This window comes from Serinus canaria, chromosome 25, assembly GCF_022539315.1.
Source record: "Serinus canaria isolate serCan28SL12 chromosome 25, serCan2020, whole genome shotgun sequence".
Classification (NCBI taxonomy): Eukaryota; Metazoa; Chordata; class Aves; order Passeriformes; family Fringillidae; genus Serinus; species Serinus canaria.
In genome coordinates, this window is record NC_066338.1 from 4,787,185 (window position 1) to 4,800,797 (window position 13,613).

At 47.8% G+C, this 13,613-nt stretch overlaps 1 protein-coding gene and 1 long non-coding RNA gene across 2 annotated transcripts in view; one reads left to right on the top strand and one right to left on the bottom strand.

Moving 5' to 3' along the window:
• The window catches only part of LOC115485198 (uncharacterized), a 2,106,330-nt gene that overhangs the window by 425,035 nt on the left and 1,667,682 nt on the right, over positions 1-13,613 (top strand).
• Positions 4,584-7,865, bottom strand: LOC127060568 (uncharacterized). Its single transcript, XR_007779782.1, has 2 exons — positions 7,587-7,865; positions 4,584-5,380 (listed from the first exon to the last, which is right to left on the bottom strand). It is a non-coding gene; the product is annotated as an uncharacterized LOC127060568 (long non-coding RNA).

Here is a 13,613-nt window from a genome sequence, read left to right on the forward strand (position 1 = left end):
GTGCCTTGACATCGCCTTGTCCCCCTTGGGCCTCCTCTTCTCCAGGATAAACAACCCCAGCTCCCTCAGCCACTCCTGACCGGACTTGCTCTCCAGACCCCTCCCCAGCCTTGTTGCCCTTCTCTGGACATGCTCCAGCCCCTCCATTCCTTCCTAATTTGGGGGCCCAGAACTGGACACAGCACTCGAGGTGCTGCCCAACCAGTGCCCAGCACAGGGGAAGAATCACTGCCCTGCTCCTGCTGGCCACACCATTCCTGATCCAGGCCAGGAGCCATTGGTCTTCTTGGCCACCTGGGCACACTGCTGCCTCATGTCCAGCCTGCTGTCCATCAGTCCCTGCAGGTCCCTTTCTGCCTGGCTGCTGTGTAGCCAATCTGTCTCCAGCCTGTAGTGCTGCAGGGGTTGTTGTGGCCAAAGTGCAGGACCCCGCACCTGGACTTGTTAAACCTCACCTTGTTGGATTTGGGCCCTGGATCCAGCCTGTCCTGGACCATCCTCCCCTCCAGCAGATCCACACTCCCAAACAACTTGGTGTCACCACAGTTCCATGAGGTCCCCGAGTGTCACAATGATCTCCATGATATCATGAGGTCTCCCAGTGTCACAAAGTTCCTTTGGCTCCAGGGGCCCCTTTGGTGTCACAAAGTCCCTTGGATCCTTGGGCCCTGCAGTGTCACAATGGTGCTGTGGTCCCCCCCAAGGCCCTGTGGTGTCACAGTGGATCCTTGGTTTCATGAGGTCTGGCAGTGCAGCAATGCTCTCCTTGGTTGCACAGTGTCACAATGGCCTCTTGGTCCCAAGGGCCACCACGGCGTCAAACATGTTTCCTTCATTCCACGAGTCCCTGAGTAACAGCACTGGCTCTTTGGTTCCATGAGGCCCCGCAGTGTCACAATGGTCCCAAGGATTCCATGAGGCCTTGCAGGGTCACAATGGTCTCTGTGGTTCCCCAGGCCCCACAATGACATGGGACTCCTCTATTTCATGAGCCCTGCAATGTCACAATGGACCTTTGGACCCTGGGGGTTTGCGGTGTCACAATGGTCTCCTTTGGCTCCACAGAGTCACAATGGACCATTGATGATATCAGGCCCTGCAAAGTCACAATGGACCTTTGGTTCCTTGCAGCCTTGCAGTGTCACAAAGGCCTCTTGGTTTCACAAGACCTCACAAGACCTCACAATGGTCCTCTTGGTTCTGTGGGGAACCCCAGGGTCACAATGGTCTCACGGGTTCCATGAAGTCTCATAGTATCAAAATGCTTTGCTAATTCCATGGGGCCTCAGAGTGTCACAATGGTCTCCATGATTCCATGAGTCCCCTCAGTGTCACAAAGGTCCCTTGGTTCCATAAGGCTGTGAAGTGTCCTTATGGTGTCTCCATGGTTCCATGAGGCCTTGCAATTTCACAATGGACCTTTGGCTCCATGGTGCCCCTCAGTGTCACAATGGCCTCTTGGTTCCATGAGACCCCAAAGTGTCACAGTGGTCTCCACAGTTCCATGAGGCCCTGAGGTGTCACAATGGACCCTTGGTTTGATGGGGCCTCTCATATCACAATGACCCCTACATTCCATGGAGCCACACAGTGTCAGCATGGCTGCCTTGGTTCTACGAGGCCCAGAAATGTCACAGTGCTCTCAAAGATTCCATGAAGCCCCAACATGTCACACTGGTGCCTTGGTGTCACAAGGCCCCACAGTGTCACATTGGTCCCTTGGTCTCACAGGGCCCCACAGTGTCACATTGGTCCCTTGGTCTCACAGGGCCCCACAGTGTCACATGGTCCCTTGGTTCCATGGCCCTGTGCTGCTTCATTCCCCCTTCCTCTTCTCAGCCCGCCCTGCCAGCTGAGAAATGCTCCTTGGGCCTCGGCCTTGGCCAGCAGCCACAGGGCTCAGCTCCTCTGCAGCTCATCACAAACACTGTCTGCTCCAGGCACTGCTGCTGCCCAACCAGCTCCTGCTTTCTCTACGAGCAGCCCTGGGAACTGTTTTTGTTCCCTCAGTGGCAAAACATCCCTGTTCTCACAGTGCCAAAGAAAGCTGCTGATGCCAAGTGTGGCCAGGATGAACCATTGCTGGGACTGCAACCCCTCTCGTGGGGCCCTGCAGACAGCGCTCCAAAAGGAGCCCTTGGAGCTCTCCTGGGCCAGCGACTCCCTCTGGGTGGGGCCTCTCCCAGCCGGGAACTCTCCCGTTTGCTGCACTCAGGGATACTGGACAGCGACAGAGCCTGGGCCGATCCCCCCACTGCTCCAGGCTCAACCCTTGGCCTGCTGGGGAGATGCCAAAGCATCCACAGGGAGCATTCCCTGCCCTCAGGGGAATTTCTCACAGATGCCTTGCACTGACTTGTTGTGTCTGTGTGCACACAGGAGTGCCTGTGCTGGGGAAATGTGGCAGAAATGCTGCTCTCTGAGGGGTTTGAGTGCCTTGGAGAGCTGAGTCAGTCAGGCCTGTAGGTAAGGTTAAATCACAAGGTCTAAGTGAAGTTAATTGCTGCTAAGAGTTGTTCTTTTTCTAAGACGTTATGTTTCATATAAGTTATAAGCTAAGCAAAATATTGTGAAGTGTTATTCCTCTGTTGCAAAGTCATAGGTTATAAGTTAGGTTAAGTGCTTTTCTTTTGCTAAATTGTGAAGCTGAAGGTATCAGTTAAGGTTAAGTTAAAAGTTAAGTCCTCTTATATTTGAGCTCTCTTAAGCTTTTAGGCCGTATTCCTTTTATCCTTGCCCTCACTGTCCTCATGTCACACACACACACACATACAGAGGGACAGTTCTCAGTTCATTTCTGGTTTGATTACCTGGATTTTGTTTGGTTTTGTTGTTGCTTTGTTTCCCTGGTGTGCCTGAAGTGTCCAGTCAGGAGCAGAGTGACTCTTGCCAAGGAACTGGTCCAGGGCATTGCCATGGCACAGGGGCAGGCAAAATGTATTGGCTGTGTGCATGAGAGCATGGAGAAAGGCACTGGCCCAGGCAGCTGCTGCCATGTGGGCACAAGCTCTGCTGCCCAGGAGGGTCCCGTAGTGCAGGGGTTTGCAGATGGACACGTAGTGGTCATAGCACATGATGGTCTGGAGGGCAAGCTCTGATCCAAGAAAGAAGAAAAAGAGAAACAGCTATGCAGCTCTCCTTTGTAGGAGATGGTCCTGGTGTCCCAGAGGGAATTGTGCATGGCTTTGGGGACAGTGGTGCAGATGGAGCCCAGGTCGCTGAGGGCCAGGTGGAGTAGGAAGAAGAACATGGGTGTGTGCAGGTGGTGGCCGCAGGCTATGGCGCTGATGATGAGGCCGTTGCCCAGGAGGGCAGCCAGGGAGATGCCCAGCAAGAGGCAGAAGTGCAGGAGCTGCAGCTGCCGCGTGTCTGCCAATGCCAGCAGGAGGAAGTGGCTGATGGAGCTGCTGTTGGACATTTGCTGTGGCTGGGCATTGGTTTCTGCCATGGGGAAAAAAGACAGTGAAGATTTAGAGGAGATACCTATAACCAAAATCAAAATCATTTCTCCACCTCATGGCTCAGCAGGAGTTTCTCCAAGGAAGAAAAAATCCTTTTGCCTGAAGCTCCCCCTCTACCCATGACAGAAACCCCTGTGAATGTCTGGGACATCCTGGCTCTTTAGCAGCCTGGGGTCTCCTAGGATGTCACCATGGAGCCCCTGTGAGTGCCTGTGACAGATTGGTGCCTTTGCAGCCCAAGGTCCCCTGAGATGTCGCCATGGAATGGCTGTGACTGCCTCTGACCACAGAGCTCTTTATCAACGCCAGAAAGCCCTGGGAAGTCTCCATGGAACCCTTGTCTCTGTGTGTAACATTCCAGCATTTGAACAGCCTGGAGAGTCTTGGAGGATCCACATGGAACCCCTCTGAGTGCCTGTAACAAATCTGACCCTAAACACCAAAACATCACCAATCCCCTGTTGCTATGGCCAGTTTCCATAGCAAGCATCACCAGCCTCCCTTTTTCTATGGTCAGTCCCCTGGCAGCTCCATGGAGACCCCATGCAAGGGGTGGTTGCCATTGTCACTAGCTCAGGCCTGGAGCCAGAGTCTGTTGCCAAGGCAAAAATTTGCAGTCCCATTCCCAGGGTCATGGGATCCCAGAACCACAGAATTGGTTGAGTTGGCAGGGACCCATCAGGATCCTCGAGTCCAACTGCTGGCCCTGCACAGGACAGCCCAACAATCCCAACCTGGGCCTGGCGGCGCTGTCCAAACGCTGCTGGAGCTCAGAGAGCCCTGGAGCTGGGAGCCTTCCCTGGGCAGCCCGGGCAGGGCCTGAGCAGCCTCTGGGGAAAAACCTTTTCCTGAGATCCAACCTAAGGCTGCCCCGACTCAGCTGCAGCCGTTCCCTCCACTCGTGTCCCTGGGCACCAGAGGGAAGAGGCTCCCACAGCCCCAGCCAGGGACTCACTCCCAAGGCTGTTGCCATGGCAACCAGGGCTTGGACCAGCTGGGGTGCTCAGTCTCCATGGGCCAGGATTTAGGAATGGGATTCCCCAATTTGCTGCTCCCTGCTAAACATGCGCTGCTTCTCCCTGCCTTCCCGCCTCCCAGGGAAAGCACAAAAGACAAAGATCCTGGCCTGGAATAAGAACAATTTAATGGGAACAGCAACCAGATATGGAACAAACAGGTACAGCAACAATAGTGAACAGAGAATGGACAGTAATACTATTTATAAGGAAAATTACAACAGCAACAACTCTCTCTTGACAGCCATGTATTTGCTCCTGCCTGGAAAGGACCTGCTTCTCCTCGGGGGAGAGAGTCCCTTTCCTGCCTCTGGGCAATTGCTGCCCGTATCCAAAGAGAGTAAAACACAAAACAACAAAGTTGTTTTATGCGGTGCTTTATTGAGGGCCCTGGGGGTCTCTGCGGACTAGCGTCCCAAAATCAGAGTCCCAGCTTCCCAACAAACTTACAAGATTTTTATACTTCCCTAAGCTTTCCTTGACTAACGGTTACATTGTATCTCTAACAGAACATTCCTTAGGGACATACATCATGTAGATGACAATTTCTTCCTCTACTGCACATTCTTTAGATAACCATGCTCTACTGATTTCTTGCAACACTGGTTTTAGTTCACATATATTGTGCCAAGGGCCTACTTGGGTTACAATCCTTAGCATAACTACGTCTAATACATAATTTTGCTATTCTTATTTGAATACTAGAATAACTCACTGCAACAAGTCCCCCCTTTTGAGCATTCCTCAATCTTAGATTTGCAGGAATGCTCAAGTCTTCATTTCAGCTTCATTTGCATGTCTGTTCTCTTCGTACGGGGCGGTGGTGTTGCTGGACTTCGAGTCATTGCATTCATCAGTCGTCGACTGTGCATTTGCTCTCGTCTATTCATACCTATGATACATCTATATACTCCAAAAATGATTAGTATTAATATCAAAAACATCAATATATATTGAATTGCTGAAGATATCTAACCAGAGACTTGTAGCCCTAAAGAATCAAACAATGTCCCAATCCAATTGTGTTCTGTTTCTTTTTCTAATTCTTTGGTCTTTTCTTCTATATTTTCTAATTGTAAAATATCTTTTTCTACTTCAATGGTCACATTTGGGATATGGATGCAACAATGATCTATTTTCTTGTTCAGGTAACCACAAACCCCATTTTCTTTTAGTAACAGCATATCTAAGGCCATTCTGTTCTGCAAGGTCATTTTTGTAGTGGCTTGCAATTGCAAATTTAAATCTTTAAATCCCTTTTTGGTGGCTGCTGCTAATCTCTCGGTCTGACCCATCAATCTTTAAATCATGTCCCTATTTTGATATGCTGCAATAGGTGCAAAGAATAATCCCAGGGCCCATCCAAATTTAACCCCACTATCTGGTTCGTGCCACTCATCTTCTGGACTCACATCTCTCTTTTGTCTATTATTTCTCTCACTCAAGCTTGATTGTCTCCAAAATGGACACCAGGTAGGAATCCCAAGTGTGATTTGTGTAACTGGCCCATCAATGGGGAGATGTGTAGTCCACTGTCCATGTCCCATTACCCAAACTAAATTACCGGGGCTGCGAATTACTTGATTTTGGTTAGGTATATTCCTGTTTATTGAGTGATTGTACCCCCGGCATTCACATCCCCACTTAAGTAGTACTCTCACTGGAATAAGTCCAATGTCATTTTCCGGGGTGTCACAGGTATACACCTGTGTGCAATTCCAATTCTCTTTCTGCTTCCTAAGCTCCCGGTGTGCTGTCACCGCTGCTGTGACTGAGCGATGGGTTTGGTTCTTTCTTCCTATCCACTGGATACACCACTTTACCGATCCTAGGTAGCTATAGGTCTCTAAAAGACTGGGCCCCCATATTGTCTTCCATTCTTCCTCTAATGAAATATTCTGAGAAACGTTCTGACATACTATTTTGTTATACCAAACAGTCTTAGGAACACTCGCTCTACGGACCTCATCATAGCTGCACCGCCCCACACTTCTAAATCGTCTTATTTTGGCAACTCGATAACTAGGTAGTTTTGACAATCATCCCTGCTCCTGGGAATGGACCAGGACTCCCGACTGCCTACAATCTTATGTTCCATTTCCACCCGCTGTTTCAATTCACTGCGACATATCTGAGTGGTATTTCTCTCCAATTTTGGTAGGGGTCCAATCGGGATTATTCCCCACGGAATGGGCTCTCCTGCAGCTTGTGGTAGTGGCAGGCAAGCCATAATTTTTGAAATATTCTGTACTACCCCAAAATCTCTGATTAACCCAACTACTAAATTTTCTTGCTCTTCCCCCCCTTTGGAAGTTGAAAGTTTCACTGCTATTTCTCAACTCTCTAATTCTCCGATTAAACACCCTTCCTTACATCAGCAAAACTGTGATTCTAGCGTGTATCCACCAAGCATCTTGAGCCACCCAACACCAGTACATACCCTCGTCTGAGGATTGCACATCTTTAATGACTAAAGTTACTGTATTCCCTAGTCTCTTTTCCCTCTGGTATTTAGCTGTTTGGAGAAGATTACTTCTCCCAAACCACCATCCAAATTCGGAAAATGTCATTCCCAAATCTAATTTACACATCAATATCACCGGGGATCCTGCCACTGCTCGATATACCCCATGTGATGGCCTCATTCCCTGTCCCAGGTGCGCTCTTCCTTTAACTTCTCTCTTTCCATATGAGGATTGCATCCCACAAACCACTATACAAATGTATTTTCCTTCTGATTCTGATTCTCCCAATCGTGGTTGTGTCTCATTGTACCATCCCATACCTCCCTGATTTGTAACCCATGCATTGCTTCGACTCTTTAGTTTGTCCCACAATCCTGCACTATTCCATTTCCACCATGTGACTGAATAAATGGTACCACAAGAATCCTGGGTGGTGAAAGAGCAATTAACTCGTAAAGGAGGTCCATTCCACATATCAACATCAGCAGTGGAAGGAGTTATGATTATCCCAGTATCATTTCTCTCCCAGTTCCCAACCCTTAACTGTATGTACTTGTAATCTAAGCTCCATCGGATCCTGACCAAACAAGTGAATTTATCTGAGTCCCTCACAGTTATGTTTTTTAAAGTGATGATTGAATTACCAATTTGTGCATCCTTATCCCAAGTCGTGACAGCATTGTGATTTTCGGCACTGTTCCCGTTCCCTCTTTTCCAATATACGGTCACCTCCCTGGCTCCAGCTCTCTGGTCATCTGTAAAAACACAAGTTAAGTTCACATTCATTCCCTCCAATGCTCCTACAACTGGTTCAGGGACTGATACAACAACAAAACCATTAACAGAAGGACATCTTATTACTATCAGAAATACAATAATCAACAATGTGGTTCTTTTGCTCGGATTATCATCCGAGTTGGGGATAGGAACTTTCTTGACTCTGGTGTAGTGAATCCACGAGTCGATCCCTGCTACTTTAACAGCTGTAAAGGTTGTCAATATCACCTGATGCGGACCATCCCATGCTTCCCTCAGGGGATCAGTTTGCCAGTTCTTTATGTACACCTGGTCTCCTGGTTGTATGTCATGTACAGGATTTTCCAGTGGCAGTGGTCGATTCCACTGCAATGCTCCACGCAGAGCACTGAGAACTCTGTGAAGGGATAGAACATAATTGAAAATCACCTGATCTCCGGACACATGTGGGTCACCCCTCAATGTAGTTGCATGATACGGTTTCCCGTACAGAATTTCGAAAGGGCTGACTCCCACCCTTTCTCTAGGCTTTATCCTAATTCTGAGCAAAGCTAACGGTAAAGCCTGCGGCCACTGCAATTTGGCTTCTTGACAGATTTTCTTTATTTGATTTTTCAGTGTTTGATTCATTCTCTCAACCTGACCACTCGACTGAGGTCTCCAGGGAGTGTGTAGATTCCAAGTGATATCAAGCATTCTAGCCACCTCCTGTACAATGTTAGCAATAAAATGTGGTCCCCGGTCTGACGACAATCCCAATGGTACCCCAAATCTCGGAATGATCTCTTTTAATAGAGTCCTGATTACTTCCTTAGCCTGATTGGTAGGACAGGGAAAGGCCTCTGGCCATCCTGAGAAAGTATACACATATACCAACACATACTTGTACCCCTGAACCCTCGGTAATTCTGAAAAATCTAACTGCCAATAATCTCCTGGCTCTGCCCCGGTTTGAAGCTTACCTAGCTGGATTTGCTTCCTAACTATGGGGTTATTTTTCAGACACACCGGACACATTGCATTCACCCGCTTTGCCATTGTTAACATCTGGTTAGAAACCATCTCCTTTTTCAAAAATTTTACCAGTACCTCTGCTCCCCAATGACACTTATTGTGCTCTGTAACAAGGATTGCATTCATTATTTGTTTTGGGACCACCACTTGTCCTGTAGTTGTGACGTACCATCCAGTTGCGTTTTTCTGTGCCCTAAACAATTTGGCCAGCTTCTCATCCTCTGATGAGTAGTGTGGTGGTTTGTTTAAGTAAGGAGAAATAGGGGTTACCTTTGTAGGGATCAAAGCCATCTGGGTCCATACCAGCTGTGCAGCCTCCTTGGCGGCCGAGTCTGCCAGGCGATTTCCTTGGAAAATTTTTCCTTCTTCTTTCTGATGCCCACGTACATGCATGACGGCCACCTTTTCTGGCTTGTGGACTGCTTCTAGTAAGGCTAAAACTTCTGTGTGATGTTTGATCATAGTTCCTTGTGCACTAAGTAATCCCCTCTCTTTCCATAAAGCTCCATGTATGTGTACTACCCCGAAAGCATATTTAGAATCAGTCCAAATGTTTACCTTCTTTCCAGCACTGAGTACCAGTGACCTTGTAAGGCCTATGACCTCCGCTTTCTGGGCCGAGGTTCCTGGAGGTAATGCTTTGGCTTCTATAACTTGGGTTGTGAAGACAACAGAGTACCCGGCATACCTGGTCCCACTTTCCACGAAGCTTGATCCATCTGTGAACAACTCCCAGTCGGGATCTTCCATTGGTGTGTCCTTCAGATCCATCCGGCTGGAGTACACTTGCTCAATTATTTCCATGCAGTCATGGGCTAATTCCCCTTCTGCTGTTTCACTGCCGAGAAACTCAGCTGTGTTGATATGGTTAGTTGTTTTCAGTTCCACATCATCTTGTTCCCTCAAAATGGCCTGGTATTGTAGCATTCTGCTAGATGATAACCAATGTCCCCCTTTCTGTTCCAACACTGTCAATACCATGTGGGGAACGAACACTTCTATTTTCCTTCCCAATGTTAATTTTCGAGCTTCCTGTATCAGTATGACAGTGGCCGCTACGGCCCGCAAGCATGACAGCCACCCCATACTGACAGTGTCCAATTGTTTGGAGAAATAACCTACTGGCCTTTTCCAGGACCCCAGTCGTTGGGTAAGTACCCCCAATGCCAACTGCTGTCTCTCATTCACATAAAGTTGAAAATCTTTATTCAGGTCCGGCAGGCCCAAAGCAGGGGCTTCTTTTAGAGCTTGCTTTAACTCCTGGAATGCCTTTTCTCTAGCAGTATTCCACTCTAGCTTGGGCTCTTTCAGAGCTTCATACAATGGTTTTGCAAGCAGTCCAAAATTTAAGATCCATAATCTACACCATCCCACCATGCCCAAAAAGGACCTTAATTCCTGATGATTTCTAGGGAGGGGTATAGAGCAGATCGCCTCCACACGATTTGTCCCCAGTTTACGCTGTCCTTGGCTCAGCTCACAACCCAAACACAGCACCTTTTCCTGAATGAGTTGTGCTTTTTCTTTCAATACTCGGTAACCGGACTGTCCCAACATGTTTAACAGTGCAATTGTTAGCATCAGGCATACCCCTTTTTCTTCAGTAGCTAGCAGGATATCATCCACATATTGCAAGAGTACATACCTAGACGGTGATTCTTTCACCTGGGTGGTCCTCCATTCCTCCAGTTCCTTGGCCAACTGATTGCCAAAGATTGTGGGGCTGTTGCTGAACCCCTGGGGTAAATGGGTCCATGTCAGCTGCTTCTTCATCCTGTGTTAGGGTCTTCCCATTCAAAGGCAAAGTACCTCATGCTTTCCGCGGCCAGTGGGATGCAGAAAAGGCATCTTTCAAATCAATCACAGTAAACCATTTAAAGCGTTCTGACACAGATGTTAACAAAGTATAAGGATTAGCAACCACTGGGTGGATGTCCTTAACTATTTTGTTAATTGCCCTTAAATCCTGTACTAGCCTGTACTTACCATTTGGCTTATGCACCGGGAATATAGGGGTATTGTATTCCAATTCACATTCTTGTAATAACCCTAAAGTAATAAATTGATCTATTGTGGGAGCCACCCCCTGCTTTGCCTCTGTCCTAATTTTTTAATTCTAACCGGTTGTGCCCCTTCTTTTAATTCCACCACTACAGGTTGGGCTGCTTTGGACTTCCCTGGTACTCCTGTTTCCCAAACCCAAGGGACTACTGCTTGTTCTACTTCGGGCGGGATTGGCACTGGATCAGCTTCTTTTAATATGAAATTTTTTCCAATTTCTTCATGTGGAATTTCCAATTTAGCTCTCCCATCTTCGAAAATAATTTTTGCATTGAGTAGGGATAATAAGTCCCGACCAAATAACGGTTTTGGACAATTTGGCATATATAAAAATTGATGATCCAGTTCCTTCCCACCAAATCTCAAACTGAGGGGCTTCAGAAAGGGTCTCTCCTCAAGTTGTCCCATAGCTCCGACCACTTGTATGGTAGTGCCACTAATTGGTCCCAGACGTTTATTTAATACTGAATAAGTAGCCCCTGAATCTACCATAAACTCCTGTTCTATACCTCCCTATATCTATCTTTACCTTGAGGTCCTGGTCTAGTCAGCTCTGGTTCTGATAATTTCCCAGTATCATAGCCTGAGCTTGGGCGACATCTGCTGGCCCTATTGGGTAAGTTATCATAGGGCTCCCGATCCCGCTCCCATTTCCGCCTCCCCCCATCCCATTCCTTACGGGGCACTTGTTTTTCCAATGTCCAATTTGTTTACAAAATGCACACTGATTTGAGCTTAGTCCTCCTTGAGTAAACCCGTTGCCAAAACCCCCCATATTGGTCCCTGCATTCAGAAAGAATTCCCTGCCTCTGCCAAAACCACCACGTCCATGTCCTCTGCCTCCTCGTCCTCTGCCCCTTTGTCCTCCAGCCTGCTGCTACAATACTGCCAAAATATTGGCTTGTTGTCGCTTTGCTGTCTCTTTTTCCCTATTATTATACACCTTCCATGCAGTCTCTAAAAGTTTATCTAACCTCCGGGTGTCCTCACCCTCCAGCTTCTGCAATTTCCTCCGAATATCATCCTGTGACTGACCCATAAACAACAAGGCTATCTGTAACTGCCCTTCTTCCTTTTCAACATCCAGACTAGTATATTTCCTTGCCACCTCCTTCAGCCTTTCCAAAAATGCCGGGGATTCATTCTTTTCTTGTTTTACCGCATACAGCTTAGACCAATTTAATGTTTTAGGCATTCCTGTTCTTACTCCCTCTAACAACAGTTCCTGGAACTTTTTCAACCTCCGATGCCCCTCAATGCTATTTGGATCCCACCCCGGGTCATCGGTAGGCACGATTTCTCCCACCGTAACTCCTGTCAGCCTCTGTGCCCGTATATCCTCCCTAGCCCTTTCCTTAGCAACGCGCATTACCATATCCTTTTCAGTTGAATCCATCAGAGTATCTAACAACACCTGCAAATCACTCCAATCAGGATTTTGTGTTTTAATAACCATTTTAACCACCTGCGCAGTTCTCTCTGGATCCTCCCGGTAGCTTCCCGCTGACTGTTTCCAAATCACTAAATCACTCGGAGAGAAAGGTACCTTTATTACCACCCTCTCCCCTTGGGGTCCTACTGCCTCCCTCAGCGGAGCAATCATGTGTGGTTCCCCCTGATTCCGTCTCCCCTGTCGCGTACGAGCCGCAAGTGGAGTTCTTTGAACACTACGGGAACTGCCGGGGGAAGGGGTTTGGGGACGAAGGGTAACCTTTGCCCGTGAGACTCCTGGGGTCTCCAAAGATTCGGTATCATCATCCCCCTCACCCTCATCATCTCCATCATCCTCTTCCAAATCCTCATATTCTTTCTTACTTATCTCTATCCGTTCCCTTTTCTCCGATTCTAAAGGTGGAGCGGAAGCAGCAATACACAGTGACAAATCCTCCTCCTCTCGGTTGGCTTTAACTGCACAGCTCACACACACATTCTTGTTCTTACATTCCAGACACTCCTCATCATTTTGGACTTCTAACATCATAATACCACATTCCTTCTGCCACTCTGTCTTTTGTCCCAAATAGTAAAACAAATCCAGATATGGTATTTCCTCCCACTTCTCATTCTTCCTTAAATACTGCATTAGGGGAGTTATCACAGCGTGATCTATTGTGCCATTTAAAGGCCATTCTGACCCTCCCTCAGAGGCATACAAGGGCCACAAGTGATTACAAAAATCAATCATTTTTCCTTTCTGTAATTTGTCCTGATCAAAGCCCTCTGATTTCCATCTCCCTACCAAACAACCCAGTGGGGTATTCCCCGGCACTATCTCATTGGATTGGACAAGTGCTTTAAATGTTTTAAAAGGCATCATATCACAATACAATTTTACCACAGCAAAATAAAACAAAGAATACAAAAAGAGAGATTTTCAGAGAGAGAAATAGAACAAACCAACCAAATACAATTTACCACTGCAAAACGAAACAGAAAATACAAAAAGAAATTTACAAAGAGAGAGAAACAGAACAGACCAACCCAACCAATCTTGCCACTACGCGTCGCAGCGAGGGGCAAGTGCTGGACAAGCGAAGCTTTCGCCGCGTCTTACAGCCGGCGCCTAGGCTTTTCCACCAAGACGTCTTTAGCCCAATCCTGCGAGGATTGCCACCTCGTTTTACGGACAGGCACCCAATACCAATACCAGAAAAAAAGCACCTTCGGGCTTACCTCCTCACAGTCGTCCGACAGGCGCGGGGGTCGGGCACGAACCAATGACTCCCCGAGAATCACTCGGTGCCGGCGTGGAGTAGATCAGGACGTGAACCGCCCCAGCCACCTTCGGAGTCCTGCCGCGGTCACCAGAAAACTGCTGCCCGTATCCAAAGAGAGTAAAA